Raw genomic sequence first — 25,505 nt, 5'->3', positions numbered from 1 at the left:
AGATAGAATGGTATTTGCCATCTTTGGTTCACTGAATGCATCGTTCTGTAAGGCTTACCCACTGGTGAATCCAGATGAGAGGGAGCTGGGTGATGAAAATACTGAGGATCAAGAGATTGGAGGGGGGGGGGAAAAGCCTGGTAGATCTGCAGTTCTGGTTTGAATTTATATAAAGGCGCTCTTGCAGCAACTACAGTTTAGGAAGACTTTTCCACTGTGTGAGAGGAACATTTTCTGTGTATTTTGATATTATTGGGCGCGTTGATTTTTGTGAATAGGGGCAGTGGGATCCCTAAGTCATCTTAGTGCATTTTGTGGTGCTTATATTGGAGTTAGGAGCAACCTTTCCTTGAGCAGAGGACTGATGAGCCTTTTGGAAGGGAGTGGGTGGTTTGTCTTGCAGGTTTAACTGAAGGTGGTGGTATCAGCATTGGATGCAGATGATGGCCATCATCTCCTTGACCCCAGAGGGCCCTTCTCTGCCTCTAACACTCACTTCTGCAGGCTTATGGCACGTACAGAGGCTATTGTATGGAGCACAACTTGAGGGCACCAATACTGTCCCCTTTTTCTACTTGAGGGAATGTAGAGAATAATTGATTTTTTTTCTTAATCTTCACACAAGAAGGATGTTTTCCTTCTAGCAAGTGCTCTCAAGTTTCTCAGGTACTTGGAATGAGAGGTGTGCATCCAACACAGGGAATCCCCAACCTGCAAATTCACTGGACCAGGTTGCCCAAGGAGGCTGTGGGTGCCCCATCCCTGCAGGCATTCAAGGCCAGGCTGGATGTGGCTCTGGGCAGCCTGGGCTGCTGGTTGGCGACCCTGCACATAGCAGGGGGTTGGAACTGGATGAGCACTGTGGTCCTTTGCAACCCAGGCCGTTCTGTGATTCCAGCTGCTGACCCGCTGTGCTCCAGATGTGTGCTGCTCTCTGGCTCTGTTTCACACAGCTGGAGTCAGAGGAGTTGCTTAATGCCACTGGTGATGCTCTGATGGAGATACAGAATATTTTATATTGGCATTTATGCATGAGCAAATGCTGAAATATGCTTTCAGCAATATTGCATGAGAAAATGTTCTGGACCTAGTTCTAATGGAAAAGTAATGACTTAGTCTCGTAGGAAAGCTTAATGTGATTTTTCAAGTTGGTGTACAAGATGTAGATGTTCTTTCCACAGATGAATATGTGGAACAATCTGCTAAATGAGCCCTGTGCTGTTTTGTCATAATCCCTGCATTGCACGATGGGTCCAGCACTTGGTTTGGGCGAAGGGTTCCTGTGCAAAGGCGCTGTGCTAATAGCTGTGAGAGGCTCTTGTGAGTTGGAAGTAAAAGCTGGGCAGATGCTGGTCTGCCAGAAACCCACGGGGGGAACCACCGGTTGGGATGCTGGAGGGCATGCAGATGGGGTGACTTCAGGACCACGTGGCAGCCTCCAGCCCTCCCCTGGTGGTGGTGGTGGTGGGCAGGATGGATGCTGGCTGCTGGCAGCTCAAGGTGTTTTTATCAGCCCGATGTGCAGGGGATTTATGGAGAGTTGCTTTCCGTGAGATTTAAAGCGATTTCAAAGCTGCCTGAGATTTAAAAGGCTTAGAGCAGGGAAGCTTTAGGTATTTACAGTGTTCTCAAATTTGCAAATGCTGGAAATGCCGTTATCTGTGCAAAGTCTTGATTAATCAGAATAAATAAACCTGGCTTTCTCTCCAGCAGAGCGCTGCAGAGCAGCTCCTTCACTTCTGGGAGTGTGGGGTGATGTGATGAGCAGAGATCTGCAGTTCTGCATTTGGGATAACGAGAGCTTTTTAGAGCCCCCTTGAGACACATTGCTTGGGTGTAACTACAGTTGTTGGTTGGTGCCTCTCCATGTGTGTTACAAGAGCTCTATGAAGTCTGATGGAGTCTCTACTGTCAGTGGGGGATGAATGCTGGATGTAGGAGTAGATAACATGGATCATTGTGTGGCAGTTAGGGAGGATGTCTGTTTGGGGTCTAGCTGCAGGTTTGTGCCCGGAGGTGAGGACCTCATGGAGTGTGAGGGCTTTGGGTGCCCCAGGCTATTGTGGCACTGGTAGAACTGTAGAGCTCCAAGGTGGCCCTTTGGGTCTCAGTGGGGTAATTGCTGCTGTCTCTGGGCTGCATGGAGAATTCATTGGTGCTGTGCTATGCTGGGTGAGGCACTGAGGAGCATGTGGCTGGTCCACAGGGAGCCTTGCAAGTGATCTGCTATGTGCTCTGGGTGAAAAGGCCATGGTTTCACATGCTGGCTCCCTGGTGGAGCTGGGCAGCAGGTTGCTACCCACAGCACGTAATAAGTGTAGTAGAATCAGTGATTTTGGTCTCATCTGGGCTCTGAAGACATCCTCACTATGGCTTCGTGTTGCAAAGCCTTGAGGTGCAGCTCAGGAACCTGCATGTTGGCAGATGCTGCTGCTGCTCATCCTGCTGATTCCCTTGGCCAAAGCCAATAACCTCAGAGTAGCGTGGAGTGAGAAATGGCCATGGATAATTCTACCTGGTGCTAGATGGTGTGTAGGGTAGAGCCCTGTGTCTGTGTCTCCATTATGCTGTGGACACTACAGCCTATGTTGAAGAGGCATAAATGGAGCAGGGAGCTCCCCTTTCTCATCACTGAGGCAGCAGCCTGCAGACACTGAGTGGAGATTGGGGGGAGGAAACAATTTGGACCCAGTATTTGAAGCAGGCGAACTTTAGCAGTGTTTTGCTGGATTGTACTTCACAACTTAGCAACAGTTCTGAAACTGTCTGGCCCACTTCATGCTTGGAGCTTCTGTATAGGTATAAATTGTTTTTTTCTTTCCACTGTTGCCTCTCGCTGCATATTCTACCTTTTATTTGTGTGTTATCTTTGTCAAAGCATTTCTCTACTTGATACTTCCTTTCCAAGGTCTCAGTCTCCTTTTACAAGGGCTTTTATTGCTTGGCAGCAGGAGTTTAACATGCGCTGGTTTCCTTGCTCTCGTGGATGCCTTTGCTCCCTGACAGCCCTTCAGGCTCCTGAATGGAGGTGTCTTGGTGCTGCTTGCTGCCTCTCAAGCACAGTCAGCTTTCTAATACCAGAGGAGACAGAAGGGGAAGCAAAATGCAAAGGATGACATTTCTGAAGAAGCAAAGATTTGCATTTTGCCAGTTCTGGTCGGTGTAGTGTCAGTGTTAGGATGCAGCAATGATTGATTTTTCTCTGCCATTCGAGTTTTATGCTACTGAATAGAACTACCAGAAATCCAGATAGAGCCATTTGCAAACAATGTTTTGTTTGCTAATCATTTTTTTTGAAAAGGATAAAAACTGAGTTGTTAAATAGCCCATCCCAGCAGCTGTTGGTGCACCACATTCCCATGTCCTTTTGTGCACCAGACTTCAGTGAGTACCCAAGCTCCAATGTTGAACTCTCCTTTCTTGTTCTGATTCAGCGACAGGATATTCTTGCAGCTGAAGTGATAGATATGCATGGTAGTCTCTATATCAGTATTGCAAAGTACTTAAAATGATGCTTAAATCTTGTGCATCTCATACACAAGGATAAACAAAGTTGAATTTCCCCAAATCATACAATGTGTGACACTGCAGAAAGTTTGCTGAGCCAGGCAATGCACCAGCAATGGAAGGGGGGTGAGGTCATGGCTCCCAAAGGGCTCCACTGGTAGGCAGTGATGGATCAGACCAGCCTGACAAGTCCCAGGGGAATTCAATTGTTAGCAGACTTAACCTACATCCAGAATGCTTTCTACTCATCTGTTTCACAAAGTGTTGCAGATGCTTTAGACTTCAGTGTTCAGATCTCTCCCCTGCTTGTTCTGGTATTCCCAATACATCAGTTCACTGTTCCTGGCTCTCCTTCCATTAAGGTGTTTCCTGTTGGCCAGCTAGGTAATCTCTGAGGTCCCTTCCAAACCAAGTCCTTCTGTGACTCTGAGCAGGAGGGACTGCTTCCAGATATTTAATCTCTGTACGACTTTCATACAACTCCCCCTCAAGTCTTGCTTACTGCTTGCTCTTTTTGTTCTAGATAGAATGTTAATTAGTGCCTGTGACACAAAAATACTGCTTGTTTAGGGAAATGTATCTGCCTGCGATTGCTACGCAGTGGTGCTGCTGATGTGAAAGATTTCTAGTGTTTCATTAAGTGTGTCCTGAGTGATTTTAATTAACGCTAACCAAAGAACACTGAGGTTGTGAGCTTAAAGAGCTTGTTGCCTGCAGGTACCTTCCCTGCTCTGCTGGTGTTATCAGAGCCTATGTCTACTGTGATGGTGTTTTTCCAGTATCTTACACAGTCTCCTTGTTTGTGGACCCCAGGCTCATCCATGGTGGAGCTTTTATTTCTGAGATGCTGCAGTTGTGCTCGGTGTCAGCTCATCTGCTTTATCCTACAGCCTTAAGTCTGTACCTAAAATGACACTTGAGGTGAATCCGTAGTGACTGTGAGGTGCTTAAGTGTGGTCTCTTTTCAAACTGCTTGAGAGCACCTCAAGAGATTTATGTATACACACTTCTATTTCCTTGAGCTCATTTGAAAGTCAGTGTTAGCTTTTAATACGCTCCGCAAACACTTCCTAGCCTGTGGGTTTCTCGCTGACTACTTGTTGCAAGTATTTGGAATCCATCTACTGCCTTTTTTTCTTTAATCACAAGAATGGATCTATCTGTGTGCTCTGCTTGGCTCATGGCCCAAAGCCAACAGCAGCTGGTGGGAGTTCTCCCAATGCCATTAATCACAGGAAAAAACCAAGTACGTTGAAGGGCTGATGTTGACTTTACTCATCGATCTCATTGGTTTGAACAGGGTTACAAAGACCTGAGAGGGATTTTGCATCTTCTCCTGTAACTTCAGAGAGAATGCCCCTCGCTTTGGCCACATCATCTGTTGCTTATTAAAGCCAAACTGTAGGCTTTTATTACTTAATCAATGGTTCTAATCAGGTTTTATAGGCAGGGTGGATTTACTTCATGTTTTCATAAATTCTCCTCATTTTGTTCATCAATATTTCAAACTACCTTCCAAATATCTTGTAAAAATAAATCTAATTTTGTCTCTCACATCTTGTTTGTTAACAGAACTCTTAAATCTCTGACCATGCTATGTTAAAAGCAGGATCAAGGAAGTGTTTGATAACTGCCTATTAAATCTTCTGTCCTAAATCAAGACATGACATCCAGGATGGAAACTCATCTTGTTCCCATAAACACACTTCATGCACACAGACACAGGGCATGGATACTAATGAATCACAGAAATAAAATGGGTGGAAATTCGTACAAAATATACTGTTAACTCTGTCTACCCTTTTTTCTTACCATGCTGCTGTTCTTGTCTGTACCTGTTCTGCCATTAAAACAGTGTTGGTTGTGAAACCTTGGAGCTGCACATATAAAGGATGCAAACTGAGTGTTCAGACTCCATGCTCAAATCAGTAGGATGAGCAGACATACTCTCCCTGTTAGCAAGTAGCAATTAAGTTAAAAAGAAGTTACCTAGCAAACTGCTGCTACGTCTCCTGGTGGGCTCCTTGGCCTCCCTCCTGGTGTGGAGGTCAAGCTGGAGAAGCTGCTTTGCCATGGCAAACCCCAACTATTCACTAAGCAAGGCTCTGTCTGAAAGCAGGAAAGCTCAGTTTTCCCCTCCTATCCTATAGTTTGCTGTTCAGGGATTTCTACAGGCTCTTTCATGAGGTTTCTCCTTGCAATGAAGGTGCCAATGAACATGAATGTGCCTGCCTATCCATGCTTTGTGGTATGCCAGTTTGCCTGCTGCAGAACTCTGGAAGTCACACCAAAATGGCCCACAGCTTGGCAGCAATGCTCATTCATCTGCCTTGTTTTGTAACGAGTGGAATGTTGCATCTTAGGTGCTTGCTTCTGTATAATTATAACTGTGGTCTTGTCAAAGAAATAATTGATATTTGCTTGGGGATGACTGAGATTGTTTGTTGCTTTATTTGTGTAGGCTCAAATCCAACCAGTTCTGAAGGGGAGAAAGTGATGATGTTGCTCTTAATACGTCAATATTTCAGAATGGCTTCAAGGGGGAGAATGTTAAAAGATGGCAACATCCAGAGCAATGGCCTCTTGGTCCTTTATCTCTACTTTAGGTCAACTACTGAGAAATATTCTTGTTATCTGTGACTACCTGGTGAGGTAGGATGACATTTCTTTGTTACTGTCTCCCGCTCACTGCCATCCTTGTCTATAACAGCAGCATGTTCTGGGGTGCTGAATATTTTTGGGTATTCCTTAGTAAAAGCAATGAACTCATATTTAACGAAGCCTAAGTGTCAGGGAGAGGCATTTCAATTACACTTCTGACTAAAATAATATTTCAGAACATGCAGAAAGCAGTGAGAAATAATTGTACATTCCTTATTTATATGGCAACTAATGATGGGAAATATTTTTTTCTCCCATAACTTGACTTAGACTCATGAAAAAAATTTTCTTCATTTTTTTTCTGTGCATTGTGGTTTCAGCTGCCACTTTTTTTCTGAGATGGAAATCTGAAGAAAAAGATCTCTCATTAACAGGTCAATTACTTTTGCTCAATTCTGAGCAAAGTGATGGGACTTCAATTTTAGCCGAATTTCCTAATGTCCTGTTCTGTGTGTGAAGCAGACAAAATTTGCTCGGCAGATTTGTTTTGCAGATAATGGATTGCTCATTACAACAATCACTAAAACAAGTATTGCTTTTAAGATGTCTTTGTTGTGTGCTGGGGGGTTGCTTGTGTGCAGGGGGTGGGTTGTGCTGCATTGCCCTTGTCCCATTGGTGCTCCCCAGCAGACCAAAGCTAAGTGCATTCCCTAAAATGTGTTTTGTTGGACAGAAGAATGAAAATGAGTTCTGATCAGCAGGAAACATTTCTGGTCCTGGTGAGAAACTCCTTCCCCGTTGCAGGAAGTGCTCTTTTTATTGAGGACAAGCTGATATTTGGCACCAGATAGAATATGGAAAATACTTCTGTGCTGTTGGACTGACATTTAAGTAATCGCTTTAAAATCTTGTTTATAGTGGAGAATATTGAATCATCTTTTAACAGCGATGCTGAAGGTTTTAGCTCTGTGAATGCAAAGCTAAGGCTTTCTCATTTTATTTTAGGTATAAAATCTCAAAATGCAGAACTTGTATTTACTTACCTCTCAACAGTGATTTCTCCATGCATCTTCCTAGAACTCATTTGGGGTGGAATATTTATAAACAAATAGTGGTATTAAAAATGGCCCAGTGTAGCGTGGACCTTGCACAGCTGAAGAACTGTGTGCAGATATTGAGACAAATCTGTTGTAGGGCTTCAGCATGCCCATATCCACAGACTTGGGAGGTTTAATACCAGTGGTGGTTTTGCTGCTGGTGAGTTGAGCATGGTGCTTGTACCTGAGAGGCAGATTTGGATGTGGCCTAAGGAATGTGGAGGGAATGCATTATGGGAGGTTGTTGATTTGAGTGTATTAAAACTCAACACGCTTTGGAGGGTGTATTTGGGCAAATGGAATATTTGTCTGTTCAGGAAGTTTGGATCAGAAGTCTATAAGCAAAGATGAATAGCTTCATAAGCACATCACTATTTCCATCTCAGTTGTTAATCCTTGGACAAACTCTTGCTGATCTTCACCTTGTATAACACCTCCACATTCCCCATCTGCACTCACCCAACAGTCCAGATTGTAGCATGCCCTGATATATCTTGAACTGGCTTTGAACTCACCTACAGATCCGCATACAGTTGTGTTTTTCTTACTTGGATTTGTGTGTAGAAATTCAGAGTTGTATTCCCTAATGGAAAACATAATTCTTCTTTCTTTTTTTGATAACATCTGAAATGCTTTTGCATTTCAGAAATAGTCAACAGTTCCAACTACTGCCACCAGAGTGTTAATTAGCACAGGCTATGCAGAAATTAGTCACCTGACTAAAACAAAGACAAGCAGAGGAATCCCTTGAGTGGTCACAGAATAACTGGGACTGAGTAAAAAGCTCAAAGATATGGAGATGACTCTAAACTGAAGCAGAGCTCAGACCCTGCTGGGACCTGTACCCAGCCTGGGAGGTGTGATGAGATGAACCAAGGCCAGACAGTGCAAAGCAGATGGGTGCCTTCCTGCTGGAATTTGTTTAATACACCTCTTGAGAGCTCCAGAAGCATATGTATGGACTTCTAAGCACCTCCATCTAAGACTTTTGTTCAGTCTTTGCTCCTTAAGGAGCATTTTAATAAGGAGGATAGCTCCATCAGAGAGCTTCAGATTTCTGAGCTCATGATGTTCTGCTGGTGTGGGAATCATCTACACCTGGAGCCTGACAGATGGCTGAGTAACAGCTGAGCACAGAATCTCTGCTAAATGTAATCTACAGGTTTGTGGGGTGGGGGATATTTCTGAAGATCTGGGGCATAGTGTCTTAAATAGTGTTCTTGTGTCAAGAAAATGGGGGTCCTTTTAGTTATTGTTGCAGTAATCAATAACCTTTTCCCGACCAACATATTCTTGTGATGCAAAACAGCCCTGTCCTCCCAGCTGAGTTACATGGGCACTTCGATGGAACTGTAGTCATTAAGCCACAAGCAAAACACAGACACATCTCCCTGCAGCCAGGACCTTGCCTGGTGCTGAGCTCTCCCCACCTGCCCCAGCCCTGGGTTTCCCAATCTCTCCTTGCTGTGTCATTCCATCCCATTGGGACCAATATTCCCTTCCAGGCAGCTGGCCCAAATTGGGTTTGATGCAAGTACCTGTCCCAAGCTCTGTTAAACCTGAGGTGAGAGCATGATGTGGTCTGCGTTGAGGCAGATGGATGGAATTACCTTTTCTCTGCAGAGTGGAAAGTTCTAATAAATAAATAAAAATAAAATAAATGAAGTTTTCAGTGACTTGTGGCTGATTCAGGTCTTTGTGCATTAGTCTGTGTAGCTCTGCTGGCATGTGCTCTACACCCAAATACTGGTATGTGTATTGAACAACCCAAAGAAACAAGAAAACTTGGGGTTCTCTCAAACAGGAAACACAGATATTACCAGTTGAAAAAATGAAACCCAGTCTCAGTACTGTTTGATGCCTGAGGCTTGAGACAAGCTGTGTATCTGCATTCAGGCATCTGGGAAGATTTTTGGCTTCTCTGAAGCCAGCCCAGCACCGTGGGGTCACTTCCCCATCTCCGCTTACTGGAACAGATGGAGGCTGTTTCATGCTTGTTTGAGCAACATCAGGAATCACTACAAAGGTAGTTGAAGAACACTGATGTGTTTATTCTTGGTTTATGGAACTCTTTTATATCCAGGCAAGTGTTGTCTTTTGTGTTGTCCAGTGCCAGCAAAGCGTTCTGATTAGCTCTGTGTGGGATTTGGGTCATCAGACACAAAGGAGGGGATCTTCTGTCCCCACACAGCTTTGTGTGGGCTTCTGCTTGGAGATCTGAACCGCCTTCAACTGTCAGCTGGGCAAAGTTACTTGTTTTATTCCTGAAAATAAGAGAATCCTCTTCAAATGCTTTTTTCTGTGGTTTTGCTAGAGCTCTATTTTTTCACAGTACTATGCCTTTTGCTGCAGTATTATTTTTCCCATGTAAAGAGTACTAACTTGCTAGCATTATGTCACACTAGGCATATTATATGTGATTTGTATTAACGTGTGCTTCCATGGATGCTCATCCATGGAAAGTCTCTTCATAGATCAAGGCCTAATTCTGCCTGGCGAAAGAATCATCATGAATATGAGCTGATGCTGTTGTATTGAGGAGAAGCAACTGTAAATAATGGGAGGAAAACTCTTGGAATTTTTTTTGTCCAGAGAATCATACATGTTATTTGTCTTAATTGGCAAAATGTGAGGGCAGTGTTGTATTTTGTGGTGTTGTAAAGGTGGGAGCTGAATGCTTTGGCTGGATGGAGTTGGCCAAGCTTAATTGCTGAAAATGCTCATCTTCAACAGGGAAATGGCACACTAAGCTCTGCTGGTTTTTCAGACGTGGGAGTTGCCTTATTTTTGTCTCTTGCTGCTTTGAGGCTTTGCATTTGATTGTATAAATGTTGAAGTTTTCTGAGATTAAAAGGGGTTGCAAGAAGTTATTCTTGAGGCTTCCCTTCCCCGGTTTTCTCTGACACTTAATTCTTTTTTTAATGCTGTATTCTTGCTTTATCCTCAGTTCTGCTAGGTCTCCTTCCTCTTTCTTTCTTCCTTCTGACACTATAACATGTTCCTTTCAGTGTTTTTATAGATCAAAGAGCTCTTCTCTCTCTTCCTGGCACTGTCTTTAAAACAGGTATTTCAATTAATGTGGACTGCAGAGGGAAAGAAAAGATGATTCAAGAGTGCTGTAGTGTCACAGTAACTTGATTTGAGTATTTGAGTACTTTGCTCAACTCCTGCTTGTTCGTGTGCTGAAATATTTTTTTTTTGGCCACATTGGATTTTCATAGCAAAGTGCCCCTAAGAAAGCAGAAGAAAAAGGGTTTAGAGAGGTCTTGTTTATTTGGATAGGGCTTTTGAAGATGAAATGAATCTTTAATTGGTATCTGGCTCCTGGGAACACTGCTCTGCAGCCATGTGTGTCCCGTGGGACCCAGACACCTCATTGGCCACCGCCTGCAGATGTTATGTCTGTACCCCACCTGCAGTGGGTCCTGTGGGAAGCCTGGGGCGTCCTTTGGTGGAGAGCAGGAATTAGTCATGCTTCAGCACCTGCTGCTTAACTGAGTGTTGTATTTTGTCAGAGCAGCTAGCTTTGAGACTTGCACGTCGTCTCTCCTAATTAATGCATCTTATCAAGCAAATCCCCAGGACGAGAATGGAGGTCAAATCTTGATTTTGCAGCTTTCTCCACCATGGTGCGATTTCTCTCAGCAATGGAGGCTGTGAAGTTGTGAGAAACTGGAAGGAAGATGGATGCAGATGGTCCTTCTGTGGCATTAGAGGAATCCAGAAGAATTCACAAGCTCATTCATAAATGGGCCGTCATTTCTGAGAATCACAGAACCATTAAGGTTGGGAAACACCTTGAAGACCACCAAGCTCAACCCACCCCACCATGCCCACTGACTGTGCCCCTCAGAGCCACCTCTCTACTGTTCTGGGATACCTTTAGGGACAACGGACTCCACTGCTCTCTGGGCAGCTGTGTCAGTGCATGACTGCTCTTTGGAAAAAGAAAATGTTTGCTTATACCCAACTGAGCTCCCCTGGAGCAATGTGAGGCCCTCACCTCTTGTCCTGTCGCTGTTCCCTGGGAGCAGAGGCCAACTCCCACCTTGCCACAACCTCCTTTCAGGGGTTGTAGGGAGCAATGAATGAGGTCTCTGTTGTTCCTCCTCTAGATGGAACCATCCCATTCCCTCAGCTGCTCTCCATAGGGCTGTGCTTCAGACCCTTCTCCACCTTTGTTTCCATTCGTTGGATGTATTCTAGCACATCAATGCTTTTCTTGTAGCAAGGGGCCCCAGAAGAATCCATGAGCAAGACTTTGCTGCTATCTAAAGGAAAGGCTCCAGAGCTTAACTGGATGTGAACACTTCTCCCTGGCATTTCTCCCCTGCAGCTGATCTACAGGAGGATGCAGGGTTCAGAGTATGAGCATGTTTTGGGTTTTTGCATGGAGAACTTTCATCCCAGGCTATGTGTCTGTGGTGTCCACTTTCCATGACATGTGTCATGTGCATTTTCCCTTCCCTTGTTGCAGGGCCCACCCTGTAAGAAGTACAGATTAAAGTAGGAGAAAGAAATAGGGATGCATGGGTTGGAGTCTCCTAGGCCAGGTATAGCTCACAAGTTGTTGCCAGCTGTGCTTTGTTCTGAAGACTGGGATGTAGGTATTAAGTTATACATCTAGTTTCATGAAAAAGCTTGGTTTTTTTAATCAAATGGTACTTCATTCATGCTACAAATGCAGATGGGGAATGAGGCCTCTATTTATAGCCAGTGTGTGTGAGTACGTGAGGTGTGCAGCTGTACCTGTACGTGGGCTCTGCTGATAGGAAAACTCCTGTTCACAGCAGGTGGAACACAGGATGGCTTTGGTTATTTAACAGCTCAGTGGGAATGAAGCAGCCACTATCTGCTGCAAATCTGCTCTGGAGTACTGATAAAACCACTTAGTGATACCATGTTATTTCTGTAGCTTTGGTGTCAAAACTGCACAGAACCATTATGGAATAGTGGGCAGTGTAAATACATGTGCTGATTCCTTGAAATTGTGTTGCTGTTTAACTAACTGTTGTTTTGACCTGTTGCATTGTCAACAGGAAGAAGTTGGTCCATTTCTCCCTGAGGGACAACTACTGCAGGAGCATCGCACTTGCAGTGTGTTAATCTTGTCTTCCTTTCAGCTGAGATTGTGCTAGTTCTAAGTAATCATCAGCTGGCAGACTTGAAAAGCTAAGGTTTTCTGGCTTCAAAGGAATGAAAACTGGTGATAAGTGAGGCTGTGAAAAGTCAAATTAAATGTTAATTGATGCAGGGGCACAAAGTGAGGTACTCGGTTTAGATGCAGGCATTGCATTTATCGGACTCGACAAATTGACCACTGTGGTTTCATTGATGCTGTCCTTTCTGTTTTCTTCCTTTATTTGGAGAACATGTTGCTGGTAGAACTGGTGGCTAGACTGCAGCTACAGCCAAGTGCTTATTTAAACTGGTGTGAAACAGCAGGTATGAGTTGAATGTCATCATTCACACCTGAAGTGTTTTATTTCAAGAAAAGTGGTGATCTAAGAGGGTAACAATACTAACCTGCCCCAGTGATTTATATAGGAAGAAAGGACATGCACGTACTTGGGGAATTTAATTGAAAACCCAGTCTTAATCATGTTACCTTTCTAATTTATGTGAATTCACATAAATCCTGGTAAACAATAAAAATTAAATGAGTTCTTTTGGAATTGTCTCAATCGTGGTAACTGCTTTGCTGCTACAAATCTAAAACAAAGAATTAAAGTTACCAAAATAAATGAGATGTTAGGGACTGTTCTTTTTTTCCCCCCCAACTCCCTCTCCTTAATAACCTGAGATGAATCACAGTCTGCTTAGAATTTCTTAATGCTTAAAATAGGTTGCAGAAGTAGGGCAGAGACATGAGCATACATTTAGGATATTTGCATTGGCCTTCAAAGTAAGCTGATTTGGCAAAAAAAGAAAAGGGACGAAAGTCACCATTGTCCTGGAAATTCAATTCTCCTGAATTCTAAGTCAGTGTGTCTCTATCTTGGAATCCAGCCCCCCCAAAACAGACGGTACTTTCTCATTCCTTGCTGCTTTGTGTTAGGAAACCCTTGGGACCAACCTGAGTGAGCAGCGTGAGAAGGGTTCTGCACTGAGCTGCTAATATACAGCCTTCAAAAATTAATGCATCTGTGGAGTCTGAAAGCAGCTCCTTTATAGTGATAATTTTTTTTGTGCAAGTAAAGCTGTACAGCAGAATAATAAGGATTTAAATAATGAAAGAGCGAGGTGGTAGTGATACCTCTGGGGGGTGGTGTTGATGTTAGATCACGGCTCCAGATTTCTATTGCTGGCAGTGATGAGGGGACAGGAAACCTCACCTGGTTCTGTGTCCCTTCAGCAATGTCACACCCCACACTTTGGGCTTGAGTCTCTAATTCCTGAATCTTACTGCATTCCTTACCTTGGCTTTCAACGGTTCTGTGTTTTTTTTGGCACTGTTGAGCAACCACAACTATGGGATGGGCTTGGGGTGTCCAGCATCTCTGCAAACTACATAGCTATGTAGCATGCTGGCATTGCCTTGTTATTTGAGATGCTTACTGTCAACCTGTTGATGAAAGTGTAGCATCTGTTGGCACTGGAAGTAATGTGTTGAGTTATGGTTGGGATTAACGTGCAATCAACTTTTAAACTTATGGAAGATAGCGGTTGGACTTGATGATCTTTGAGGTCCTTTCCAACCTGAGTAATTCTATGATTCTAAGATCTGTGATAGTGGAAGTTCTGACATGAGTTAACGCTGCTACATTTGCAGAAGTGTGGATGGTACAGTTCTGATAAAATATCTTTTGTGAAGACTGTCTATCAATATATTTAAATGCACCTTGTTGCATTAGAGAAGAATTTGAGGAAATAGCAAAGACTTTCCTGCTGTGCATGTCTGTCTTTGTGAATTATCATTTCAAGAACTATGAGAGTATGTTGTACAGATCTGTTAAAGAACGTTTCCTTAGCAGACTCTCTCAGCTTCCTGGTAGGATTAAGGAGGCTTGGAGCCAGCCTGGTATCTACAGAACCTATGGAAATAAATATGAGAAACTCAACTTCAGCATGTTCTGTGCTAGTGACAAAGGCTGCAAACAGAGTATGCTCTAAGTATACATATATTTTATCTTGACAATAATTTGCGTGGTGGCATTTAGATTTAGATTGCAGAATCATTAAGGTAGGAAAAAGAATGCTGAGATCATCTAATCCAATCTAGATCAGCTCCATAATTAACTGGTACAGAAAGGCCACTGGGTGTGGACTAGGTTGGAATATAGTTGTCTGTTTAGAAGTATTTTTTAATGTGATGAATTAGTGTTGGGGGGAGGGAGGGAAGGTGTGTTAAAACACAGACAAGAAACAAAACTTCCAAGATTTTCTTCCCCGTGGTCTTTGCTGTCTGTGACCTCTTGGGATCCTCCATACTCTCACATTAAGCTCTAGGGACTGTACACCCAGCTTTTCCTGTGCTGACTTCTCTTGTGGACAAATTCCTGAAGTGGAAAAGAATAAAACGTTGTGGTTAACTCTTATTTAAGCTCTGATAGTTACTATGCACTCTGTTACCAGACAACTTCACAAAGCCAACTGATTGTCTTGTTAACAGCGAGGCTTTTGGTAGGATGTGGAAGCTTCTAGAAGGCCTGAAACATTTTTTTTTACAAGATGCTTCCTGACTCTCTGATGCAAGTTAACATCTCTTGCATATTCTTCTTGAATTTGTCAGTGTGGGTAAATTCCCTCAAAGTATTCCATTCTCTTTAGCTTTTACCATTTTCTGGTTGTTTCTAGTTTACCTCCTCCAAGTGAGTTTATCATGCAAATCTTCATTTTGTATTGCATAAGCCTCTTCATTTCACACCTCCATTGAGCTGGTTATTGTCCTGTAGAGGTGTCTGATTTGTTTATTTTATTTCTTTCCCTCTGTGGCAGTGTTTTGATCTTATGTAAGTTAATGCCTCCTAAGACTAGGAGTTTAAATTGTTTAGTTTAAAGTGTATTGTATCTTTCTATGTTATATCAGTGCAAGTTTATTTAAGGTGTATTTTTAAGTATATACTTTATGAGAGACAAAAAAAAAATCACCTAGTAATGTTGTACATCAGATTTGAAAGCCGTGGCTTTTTTGGTAAATTTAGGTAGTTATAGGTGCCTGTAATTGTGCCTTTTGATTGCAGTAGTATAATCTTACTTTAAAAAGCAGGGGGGGGGAAGAAAATCGATGAGATAAAAATCCAGACATAATCCTGACCAAATACTCAGTCAATGCCTAATAAATACTTCTTGCAGTTCATTCCCCTGTGTGCTCTTCTATGGTGGACAAAGTAATATTCTACTGTGTATCTGGACACCCCATAATTTCCTTATGTAGAGGAATGCCAGGCATCAGGTTCCTTGTTGACAGAAGTCAGTGATAGAAAGAAAATGTCACTCTAAGCTGCCTGGAACTACGGGACTAGTGCTAGCCATATAATACGGTCCTTTATCTACTTAATACTTAACTGGTTTTCACTCTTTCCTAAGGGACTCTATTACTTAATCCATTAGTACCCTCACGGTTTTTTTTCCTCTCTTGTGGACTTAAGCCAAGGTCTTTACTTTGCTTAAGTTGGTCCTGGTTTTATATCTGAATTTCCTCATTGCTCTGTGTGGGCAGGTGGGTGTTGTGTTGGCCAGAAAATGAGAATTATTTTCAAACTCTCTTTGAGAAGGGTTTAAACAGGATACTAGAGCATTTATTGTGAACTGTATTGGACATTCACTTATTATGAGTGGGAAACTGTAATAGGAATACCGAGTGCCACCAGATGAATTCATTCTTTTTATGTGCTTAAGGTTTCAACGTCATGTTCAATGTTGCATGTCATACTTTGTTTTCAGTGGGTCTTTTCACTTGGAGAACTCCATGCGATTCTATGGGTACTGGAGGGGTACCTTTACTGATCACATGCCATGTCCTGGCTAACATTTTGTTCTCCTGTGAAAATTAGGGCTTTTCTACAGCGGGACCAAGACAATTACTTCAGCAAAATTACAGTACATTATCAGTGAAGTGTCAGAAGATGGCAGCCAATTTCTGCTGTCGGGTCAGGATATTCTGGATCTTCCTCATTTGAAAAGAACAAAAACTCTCAGAGAAGGAAATGAGATGTAATGGTAATTTTCAGATTGCCTGTCTTCCCTAAACGTATTTCTATCCATCAGGATGGTGACATAACATTAAATTCCCTTGTATTTTATAGTTGAGTTGCATAACTCATGGCACCACTACTTTCCTGAGACTTCCTAGCATGTTTTCCACACGCAATTCATAGAAAACCCTATCACATGCTGCAAACAAAGGTTAAAAGAACCGTACTGTCACTGCATGACTTGCAGTCTCATTATCTGAACGTATTACAGGGCTGCTGCACAATTTGTGTGTAACTCCCAATAAAAATGACTGCTATAAAATCAAAGCTCTCCTGAAATAAACCATACCGATATTATTTTATGCTTCCTATTTCTTTGATTAGGATAATAAATACTTGGCAATAGGGCTTTTACAGTTATTACTGCTTGGAGCTAGATGCCTCAAATGAGTGTCTGTGGTCAGAGAGGGGATATTGAAGTTATTTCCCCACCAGAATGAGGGCAGAAAGCATATCCCAGAACAAAACTCATGAGAACAGCCTTCACATTTTCAGGCTTGTGAACTTGGCTCATCTGGTGGCAACGGACTGAACTTTTAAGTTCAGTTAACAAGGAATTCCCAAAGGGAGCTTGTAAAATGGAGTCTCACTGGGAGGGGGGGGGGGGCAGGGGAAGAAAGTAGGCATTTCTTTAGCACTACTTCTGATTCTATCAGTACAGTGACAAAGAGAGCAAAAGATGCTCTGCTGTTGGTGCTGCTGGGGGAAAGTAGTTGAACAGTCCTAACTGTTTTATTTGGATTTGCTGAAGATGTAGCCTAGACTTGACAGAGCGTAGGCACCCAATGTTTCTGAGCTGTGTGATAGCAGCAGATGGTCAGCCTCCAAGGAAAAGACTGAAGAGAAAGTGAAACGAAAATGATCGTGGAATTTTTTTTATAGAAACAGGAAGAGGAGAATATGAAATACAAACGAGGAAGACTATGTTCTTGTCCTCAGTTGATAGTGAAAGAAGAGGGGTTACTATTTAACAGCTCCTCCGTTCTAGAGGGAAGATGTAAAAGGGAGGTAGGAGGGTGTTATCCTTCTCAGAGGGATGTGAGAAAGGCAAATAGCTTATCTGGGAATGACTTCTGCCTATAGGACAGAAAGAAATCAGCTTTGTTTTAGGTATTTTTGATTTTACTGAGTGTACAAAGGAGCAATTAACAACAAGGGTTTGTTTTGGCTCTACTTGTAGTTTGAAATTGATTAGGATGTACAGGGGGCAAGAAACACAGAGAAGGAGCTACGTTACATAGAGAAGTGCTGTCTTATATTCCTGTTTCTGTAACACAAATGCCAGAAAGTTTCTTGTTTTGTGCAATCTGAGGAAGTTTCCTCCTCCAGTCAGATATATGCAGCATCCCTGAGTCAGAGTGCATTCTTGTGCTGGTCCTCCCCATAATTTGTTGTTTTGCTGTACTGAGGGAAATGTCTCAGTTCATCTACGCTGAGGGTGGTTTAATCATCTATAATGTTTCAAAGTAAATGAATCAACTTAATCCAAATGATAATCCTGCTTCAGTTGGATTTAGTTATTTTACCCATATGTTTTAAGTCTGTATCCTTTACATGTTCATAATACGTAACGTAATCAATTAATATAATTCCATTGGGCTTGAGTGGTTTTATAAATCTGTTTTTGTAAATGGATATTTATAATACCAGGTGCATCTAGCTGTGAAATGGAAGAAAAAAGTGTATCCTAGGAAGAATACAAACTTTGTTTTATTGTTCTGGTTTCAGCACAGCTGTTGTCTGGGCGGCTACTACAGAAGTTACAGAAGATCTACGTAGACCAGCCTGGGCTGATAGGGGAACATTGGGCTTCAGCACTGTGGGTGCACTCTGAGGATCGGTCAAACAACAGCTGGAATCAGCTCAGCTCTCTGGGGATCCAATTAAGCTTCTGCTCATCTCTCTGTTTAGCAAAGTTCTGTGATAGGTGTTCTGTGCTCCTGAGCCAGTGGGTGCAGCAGACCATGTTGGTCAACAGAATATTTGTATATGTGCTTTTTTTTTCCCCTATATTTTTCCTATGAATGTTTCATGGCAATCACTGTTTTCCGTGGTGGCTCTTCAAAAGCCCCATGTGAAACGGGCAGTTGGGAGAGAGATTTCCTTTTGTGCCTTCAGCATCTCCAGAAACTTCGTTCTTGGCAGATAATCAGAAATGTCTCCTGGCTTATTTCAGTGATATCACTCCTAGGCTGCCAGCATCAGACTGAGTGCGCTTCTTCTGACAGTGCAGCTTATCTGACAGGGAGGCTATCAGAGCAGCATCCTCGCCTTCTTCCTGAGCTGTTTTTGGAAAGAGGTTTATTTTTAGCATGTTTGTCGTAGTACCTTCTGAGGTGTTTTATGAACAGCGTAGCAGTATAGAAAGACCCAATCTGTGCCTCAAAAACCGATGGTATCAGTGGAGAGGTTTGAGAGGAGTGTGAGGCTGAAATATAAACACTGGGATTAAGTTTGGGAATGGTAATTCCAGACTTCAGGTGTGAGACTGAAGGGTGCAGCCAGGCTGAGAGTGTGGATGTGGACAGACTGCTCGGCATATTCAGAGGTGCAGGGGAGGAGCAAGAGAGGATGGCAGCCAGAGAAAATGACATCTCCTGAAATAGCTCGCTTGCAAGAGCGTGTGTTCCTGGGACTACAGGGAAGGTATCATTTTTGATGACTATTCTATCTATAATTAGGTACTTAAGCTGCTGCTAAGGAGGATATGATTTTTTTTTCAAAGGAATGTGTGCCAGACATGTTGAATTAGTTAGGAACAAATGGGTTTTGTTTCTGTTTTTGAGGCAACTTCCTAATTATGGTAGGTTCAAGTGCTCGGAATGTTAGCAAGCAAGAAAATAAATCAGTAATCTAAGAAAGCCATCAGGTACCTTTTCCTGAGTGTGAAAGGATTGATGGCTTATCACCAAACAGCAAGAATGGTCTCAAGTAGAGTTGGTATCTAAAATCTGATTATAGAGTAACATCTGTATTGCTTTTATGGTATAGATTAAACAGATTAAATTATTAACAGATTAAATATCTATATGCTTAACATGAATATCAAGAGTGGAAACGCTTGTACTTTCTGGTACCAGTTCAGTTTTGATCAATGCTGTTCATGCTGTTGAATTTTTAGATTCTCACCGTCAACTTTTTCTACAGAAAAGAACATTCACCCCAGAAACAGGAATTCCCACAGGTAAGATGTGCACATCAATGTGCATCTCCTACAGTGCCTCTGTTTTATGGTGGGAGCAGGGAAAGGAGGGAACCGTGCCTTGTGATTTGATGGGCTGCAAAGTAGGACAGAGTTGCAGGATCCCAGACTGGAGATCCCTTTGCATATCCAGGTCTATGTTATGCCATGCTCGTGTCCATCTAAACTCTGCTGGTGGTTTCCATGCATTTCCAGCCAGGATATATTCTGATAAGGCACACTTATTGTCAGAAACTCTAATTTAGTCTTTGCCTGAGTATACTGTTATTGTTTTCTTCCATGTCTCTTGTTAAATTTCTGCTTTGAGGTGCGGGTCGTTATTGAATCATCTTAAAACTCTCACTGATCAGAAATCTTCAATGGGACTGGAGTTCCCTAGTGGCATGCCAGAGTAACCACAGCATCAGTACTGTGGGAAGAGGGCTCTGGGAAACACCAAGGTAGTTTCCTTCCTGATGTGCTTGTGTGGCAATAGAGAGAAATGAAGAGGGAGAAAAAAGAAATAGCTCTCATCAATCATCAGAGGAGTAAAAATTCACCCTTCTCAGATGAACTGCTGATTATTTTCCTCTCCATCATCCATCTTATAAGCAGTAGGTTCTTGTTGCAGCAAGTTTGGCAAGACTGGGAGATGATTAGCAAGAGCTGCAACCCTGCAAGGTTCAGGGATTTGTTAAAGGCCAAGTGTGGGGTCTTAGGCAATGAAACACACTGTGAAGGAAACAGCCCGTTTTTGCAAAAACCTCAGACAGAGCTCTCTTTCTCTGCCTATGCTCATTAATCTTGACCTAGCAGCATCTCTCCTATCATACATCATTGCTCCTGTTAAAGATGAAGATCTTTTTTTGTAATGATGAGGGCACAGTTGGAGACAACGGCTTGTTACGTGCACTGGGCAGAAGTGCTGCTGAAGTGTTGAATATCTTCAAAAGGAGTGGGGTGGGACCCTCAAAACACATCCAAGAGAATTAGTAATGTTGGGAGAGATATTTTGCTTTTAAGGCAATATTTTTTTTTTCTTAAAGTAAAAGCTTGCTGTGGAAAATGTGCTGTTTTACAGAAAAGGTCTTGCAAAAAGGCTTGAATTTGTACCATACAACCTTATACCTACACACAGTGTTATGCGGAAATTGAACATGTTGCACCATCAAATCAGTTTTCATTCCTGTAGATTAAGTAATGCAAAAGTAAAATACTTATACTGACCCTCCTCTGAGGGACCAGCAGCACAATGTCCTGCATTAATTTTATGTGATAGATGAGGTTGTGCACGTGCAATTTATTTCCAGTATAAATAAGTAGCTTTTTTTCATGCCAGTGTGAGAGATACATGGGGTAATCCATTGCTTTCCGCAGTTCTGTCTCAAATTTTACGGGCGTGAGATAAAATGGAATTTATCTTTGTTAAAAATTGACCTTTAGAATAGGCTCCCTACTGAGTGTTTTAATTATTCGAGCAGGTATTCACAGCTTGAGATCCATGACAGATTGATTTTTTTTCATGACTGTATCAAAGAGAGCAGGTCGTGTTAATCCCTGATGTCTCCTCACTGAAGTCAGTGCCATTTCCGGAAAAGGAACAGTTTGAAAGTTTCCTTATAGGAATACCTATCTTGCCAGGGGACTCTTCCAGAAAACATCTCGTACTTGTGATTTTTTTGAATAGTGCAAACCTATTTGAATGTTCTTTTATTATCAGATGAGGAGTGTTTCCTTATCGAAGAGTGGGGAGGTGGTAGCTTGCTGAGCTGTGGGAAATTGAGGTGTAGGCAGTCCCACAACTGTTTCAGTCCTCCAGATGGTGTAAAGCAGGATGCCCAACTTGCGGTTCTACCCATGGTCCCTGCTCACATCAGTGCCATTAGGGCAGCTTTGGCTGTTACCCTATGCACGTTGTTGATGCCCCAGTGACTGTTCCCACAGATCTGGGAAATGCATTGTTTCTGCCTGCATAAATGGGAAAATCTAATTTCATCCTTAGAAGCTAAATCATGGAGCAGAGTTTCTAGGAAGCTCATTAGTAGTTAAACAGGAGATAATTGGATTTAATAGGAAAACTGTAAAGAGCCTAAAAAATACTCCAAAGAGGTGAGAACTGTAGGTTGTGCTGAAAGGGTGATTATTGGGCTGGGGTAACTCTGAGTGGAGTTCCTTAAAGACTGGTTTAGGACCAATATTATTTAATATTTTCATTAACGACTTTGGCACAAAAGTCAAAATGTGCTAATGAAATTTGCTGGTGACCAGGAGACAGTGTCAACACTGGGGACGATTGGATTAATTAGGCAGAGTTGGATGGCCTTGAAGACTAGAATAATAGGATAAAATTGAGTAGTGCCAAGTTCAGGGTCGTGTCCTGAGAACTCAACAGCATAAACATCATTCGGCAACAGCAGGAAGAGAAAGACCTGTGGGGCGTCTCGTTGATGTTTCTGACCTGTTAATGTGATGCAGTGTGTTGTGAGAGGTGCTGCTGAGTCCTCAGCTGGAATCTGCCAGGGGCTGTGGCTGCTCAGGGAAAGCAGAAATTCGGGTCAGAGCAGATACTCAGAAGGGCTGCTGGGCTGACTGGGGGCAGGGGAGCTGGTCCCACCAGAGGCAGCTTGTTTGGTGGAGCAAATGAAGACTGAGAGAGGCTATGGTTGCTGTGCATAAATACATCAGGGGGTGGACTCTTCAGAGAACAGTTCTGTCCACTGGACAAGCGGATAAAAACTAGTTGCAAGTAAACTAATGGAAGGCTTCTAGCTGCAAGAGGAGTGGGAATACTGGGAGAGAAACTCCTCCAGTTTTAGGAGGACTGTGCTAACATGTGGAGGCTCTAGTTGTCAGCAGGGGTAGGGTGGGTGCTGGTGGCCCAGGAGCCCTTCAACTCCATCTCACTGTGCTCAAAGCTTGGCTTCCTGGTACCCAGCAGCATTCCATGGACCCCTGAGTAATTTACAGGCACAACCAGAGGATCATTGCAGCATTTCACCAGCTTGTCAGTATCTGTCAGGGTCTCAAAACCAAAACGCAGAGGGGATGGACAAATTTTTAACCCTGTCATTTATGTGCACAGAGCACAAGTGGGTTCATGGGAACCCTTGGAGTGTCTAAATCTTGAGCTGCTGCTGCATGGTTAGTTGACATCGGTAGTATGGATGTATTTTGCATAACTTCTTGCCATGGATGAGTTGTTGTGGATTTCTCATGCTACAGGGCAAATGGAAAGGGAAATTGGAAGAAGTAAGGTTCATCTTGAGTGCAATGTCTATTCTATTTTAGTGAGGGAGATGAGGTATGTAGTGTCTGTACCTCCAAAAAAAAAATACACCTGGCAGATGGCTTTCTGAAACATCACCAGGCTGCAGGATCATCATGTATTACAGAGAAACATCAAACACTTGCTGGACATGTCTGGAGATAAGTGCTTTCCTGTCTTCTCCTGATGAGTGTGGCCATTTGTGGATGGGAGTAGATGTGAAGGGCGATGTGCTGTGCCTGTGGATGCTCTCAGTGACTGCTCCTGCTGCTTCAGGCATGCTCAGATTGCTGAGAGCCCTGAATTAATATGGCAAGAGACAAATACACTTAGAAATCTGCTGTCATCTGTCTCAGTGGCAGCAAGATATGGAAATAGAGTAGGGAAGATTTCTGAAACAGTGTCCTTTGGGAAGCAGTGTGGAGATGTGCTGCAGTGGCATATGTGCCCTAAACCCGTGGAAGGTTTGGTTCATTTGTTAGGTCTGTATGATGGTCCCTATGCTGGTTTTGTGATGGGGAATTAAGGTTTTGCAGATGTCGAGGCATAGTTGATGAAAGAAGCATTGGGAATGGAGAGCTGATATGGATCAGTACTGGAGAGAAAGCCCCGCAGCCCAGGTCGTCTTCAGCTTGTAAAGATTTTGCTGGAGAATGCTTTTGTATTTGGTTGGTTTTCTGACAGACCATTAAAATACCAGCTGAAATAAAGAACACGCAAAATATCCTATACCCAATATTTATTTTCAGGTTCTACTTCAACCTTATTATTTTTTCAGAACGTGAGTTTTCTGAATGTCTTCAGCAATGCACCCTTACCATTTGTAGAAGACAGATCAGAAGTGCCTGCTACTTCTAAATTTAGTAGCTGGCTATAGATATCCTCTATTTCCCATCCTTCCAGATACATTTATCTAAGGACAACCCCATGTGGGTTCCTCATGGTGTGGAGCTCCAGAGCTCAGGAAGGCAATTGGCTCTGGGTTACGTGCACAGGTGTTGTGTAGCATCCTTCAGTGGATACCTCTACTCAAATATTAATGCTGTTATTTTCCTATTTTGCCCGATTTCCATGGCTGCATCTGTGTATCTGGGACAAATAGGATTATTCTTTTGAAACAAGCAATCAGAAATCCATTTTATTTTTTTGGGGGGGTGAATCTCGTGTTTTCTGTGCTGCTTTGGAGATCACAGTGCAACCGTACGTCCAGAAGTTCACTTAGTATTCACCATTGCATCATTCCTGTACAGCTGAACAATTCTCTTGTAAAATGTTGGATACCAAGATGTAATTTGTTTGCATACGAAAATGATTTTTGACTGCTGTGGAGAGTACATATAAACCTTTTGTAGCTTGGCAAATACAGATTTCATTGCTTGTCTCTCAGAAGCTATTTCCTGAGTGTAACCTGGGAGTGTTTGACTTTCCTGAACGCACCCAGTTATAGCCCTGTTTCACTAATGTGTTTTAAAATTATTAGTTTGTTATTTGAGTGTAATTATGTTCTAAGACCAAATCTTCTCTAGAATTAGTTTTGGTGCTGCTCCTACAAGTGGATATTATTTGCTTTATGTAATTGTAGATCTTCAGTTGCCTTGGCAACGTTAACACAGTTTTAAATTTAGAAACTAATTTGTTTTCTGTCACTTTGCTCTTTACTGTTAAGGAGACAAGCTGTTTGCTATTAAACAAAACTTAAAAAGGAGGAGAGATAAAGTGTGTATAAAAATATAATGTATAAAATATCATGTAGTGTTCATTTGTGGATGAAGGATAAAGCACTGGTGATGCTGGGAGGGAAACTCCTCTGTTCCTGGAGAATTAGAATCATAGAATCACCAGGGTTGGAAAAGGCCTCCAAGATTATCTAGCCCAACCATCCACCTACCACAAATATTTCCCCACTATGAATATGTGTATGTGTGCACATGTAGGTACATACACATAAATAACTACTCTTGTGCAATGGGAGTGCACTGAAGGGGTATGCAAGAGTTCCAGATTCCTGGGTTTATTATCCCCTTTCTGGCTCTGACTTTGTTCTCTCCCATGGGGAAGATCACTTGGCCTCTGTAACTCATAGTACTTCACACGTTGCATGTATTTTTGCTGAATTTAGTACATGGAAAATCTAGAAGTGGACTTCTGCCCCTGAGGAGTTTCACTTCTGTCCTCTTTCCTACAGCTGAGCATTCCTAGCTTAATAGCCTACCTGGCAGATGTTTGTTTAACCTCTTGTTAAGAAAGTCTCCTGATGGAGATCACTAAATGGTATGTTCCACTGATTGGTTCTCTTCAATAGAAGGAAAAAAAAGTCACTATTCTATCTTCTGCTTCTGTTTAAGCCTACTGCTTTTGCATCATTCTCAATGGGCAACACAAAGAAAAGTGCCCTTCCCCCTCTTTTGCAGGAATGCTTTTTGTGCTTAAAAGCTGCTGTTGGGCCTCTCCTGAGATGTGTGTGCTGCTGGAAACAGCACAATTCCTAGTATATGAAGAGCAGAGGAGCAAAACACCCTGTTGTTAGCAGGACCACCTGCCACATGTGCTATTGCCACCTTCCCAAAACACCACTGAAGCTGAGTTCAGATGAGGCTACAGTGATGCATCTACGTCACTTAATATATAGTATGAGAATGGGATGAAGTTAACTGGTT

General features: G+C 42.6%; 1 long non-coding RNA gene across 1 annotated transcript in view; it reads left to right on the top strand.

Annotated features, from left to right (window-relative positions):
- The window catches only part of LOC107054138, a 91,576-nt gene that overhangs the window by 5,936 nt on the left and 60,135 nt on the right, over window positions 1-25,505 (top strand). Inside the window, exons 2-3 of the long non-coding RNA XR_005862357.2 lie at window positions 18,876-19,048; window positions 19,524-19,586. This is a non-coding gene — a long non-coding RNA (uncharacterized LOC107054138). The remainder of the gene's footprint in view (window positions 1-18,875; window positions 19,049-19,523; window positions 19,587-25,505) is intronic.

Source organism: Gallus gallus, chromosome 9, assembly GCF_016699485.2.
Source record: "Gallus gallus isolate bGalGal1 chromosome 9, bGalGal1.mat.broiler.GRCg7b, whole genome shotgun sequence".
In the NCBI taxonomy this organism is placed as follows: Eukaryota; Metazoa; Chordata; class Aves; order Galliformes; family Phasianidae; genus Gallus; species Gallus gallus.
Note: the sequence above shows the minus strand (reverse complement) of the source record. Positions and strands in the feature narration are given on the sequence as shown.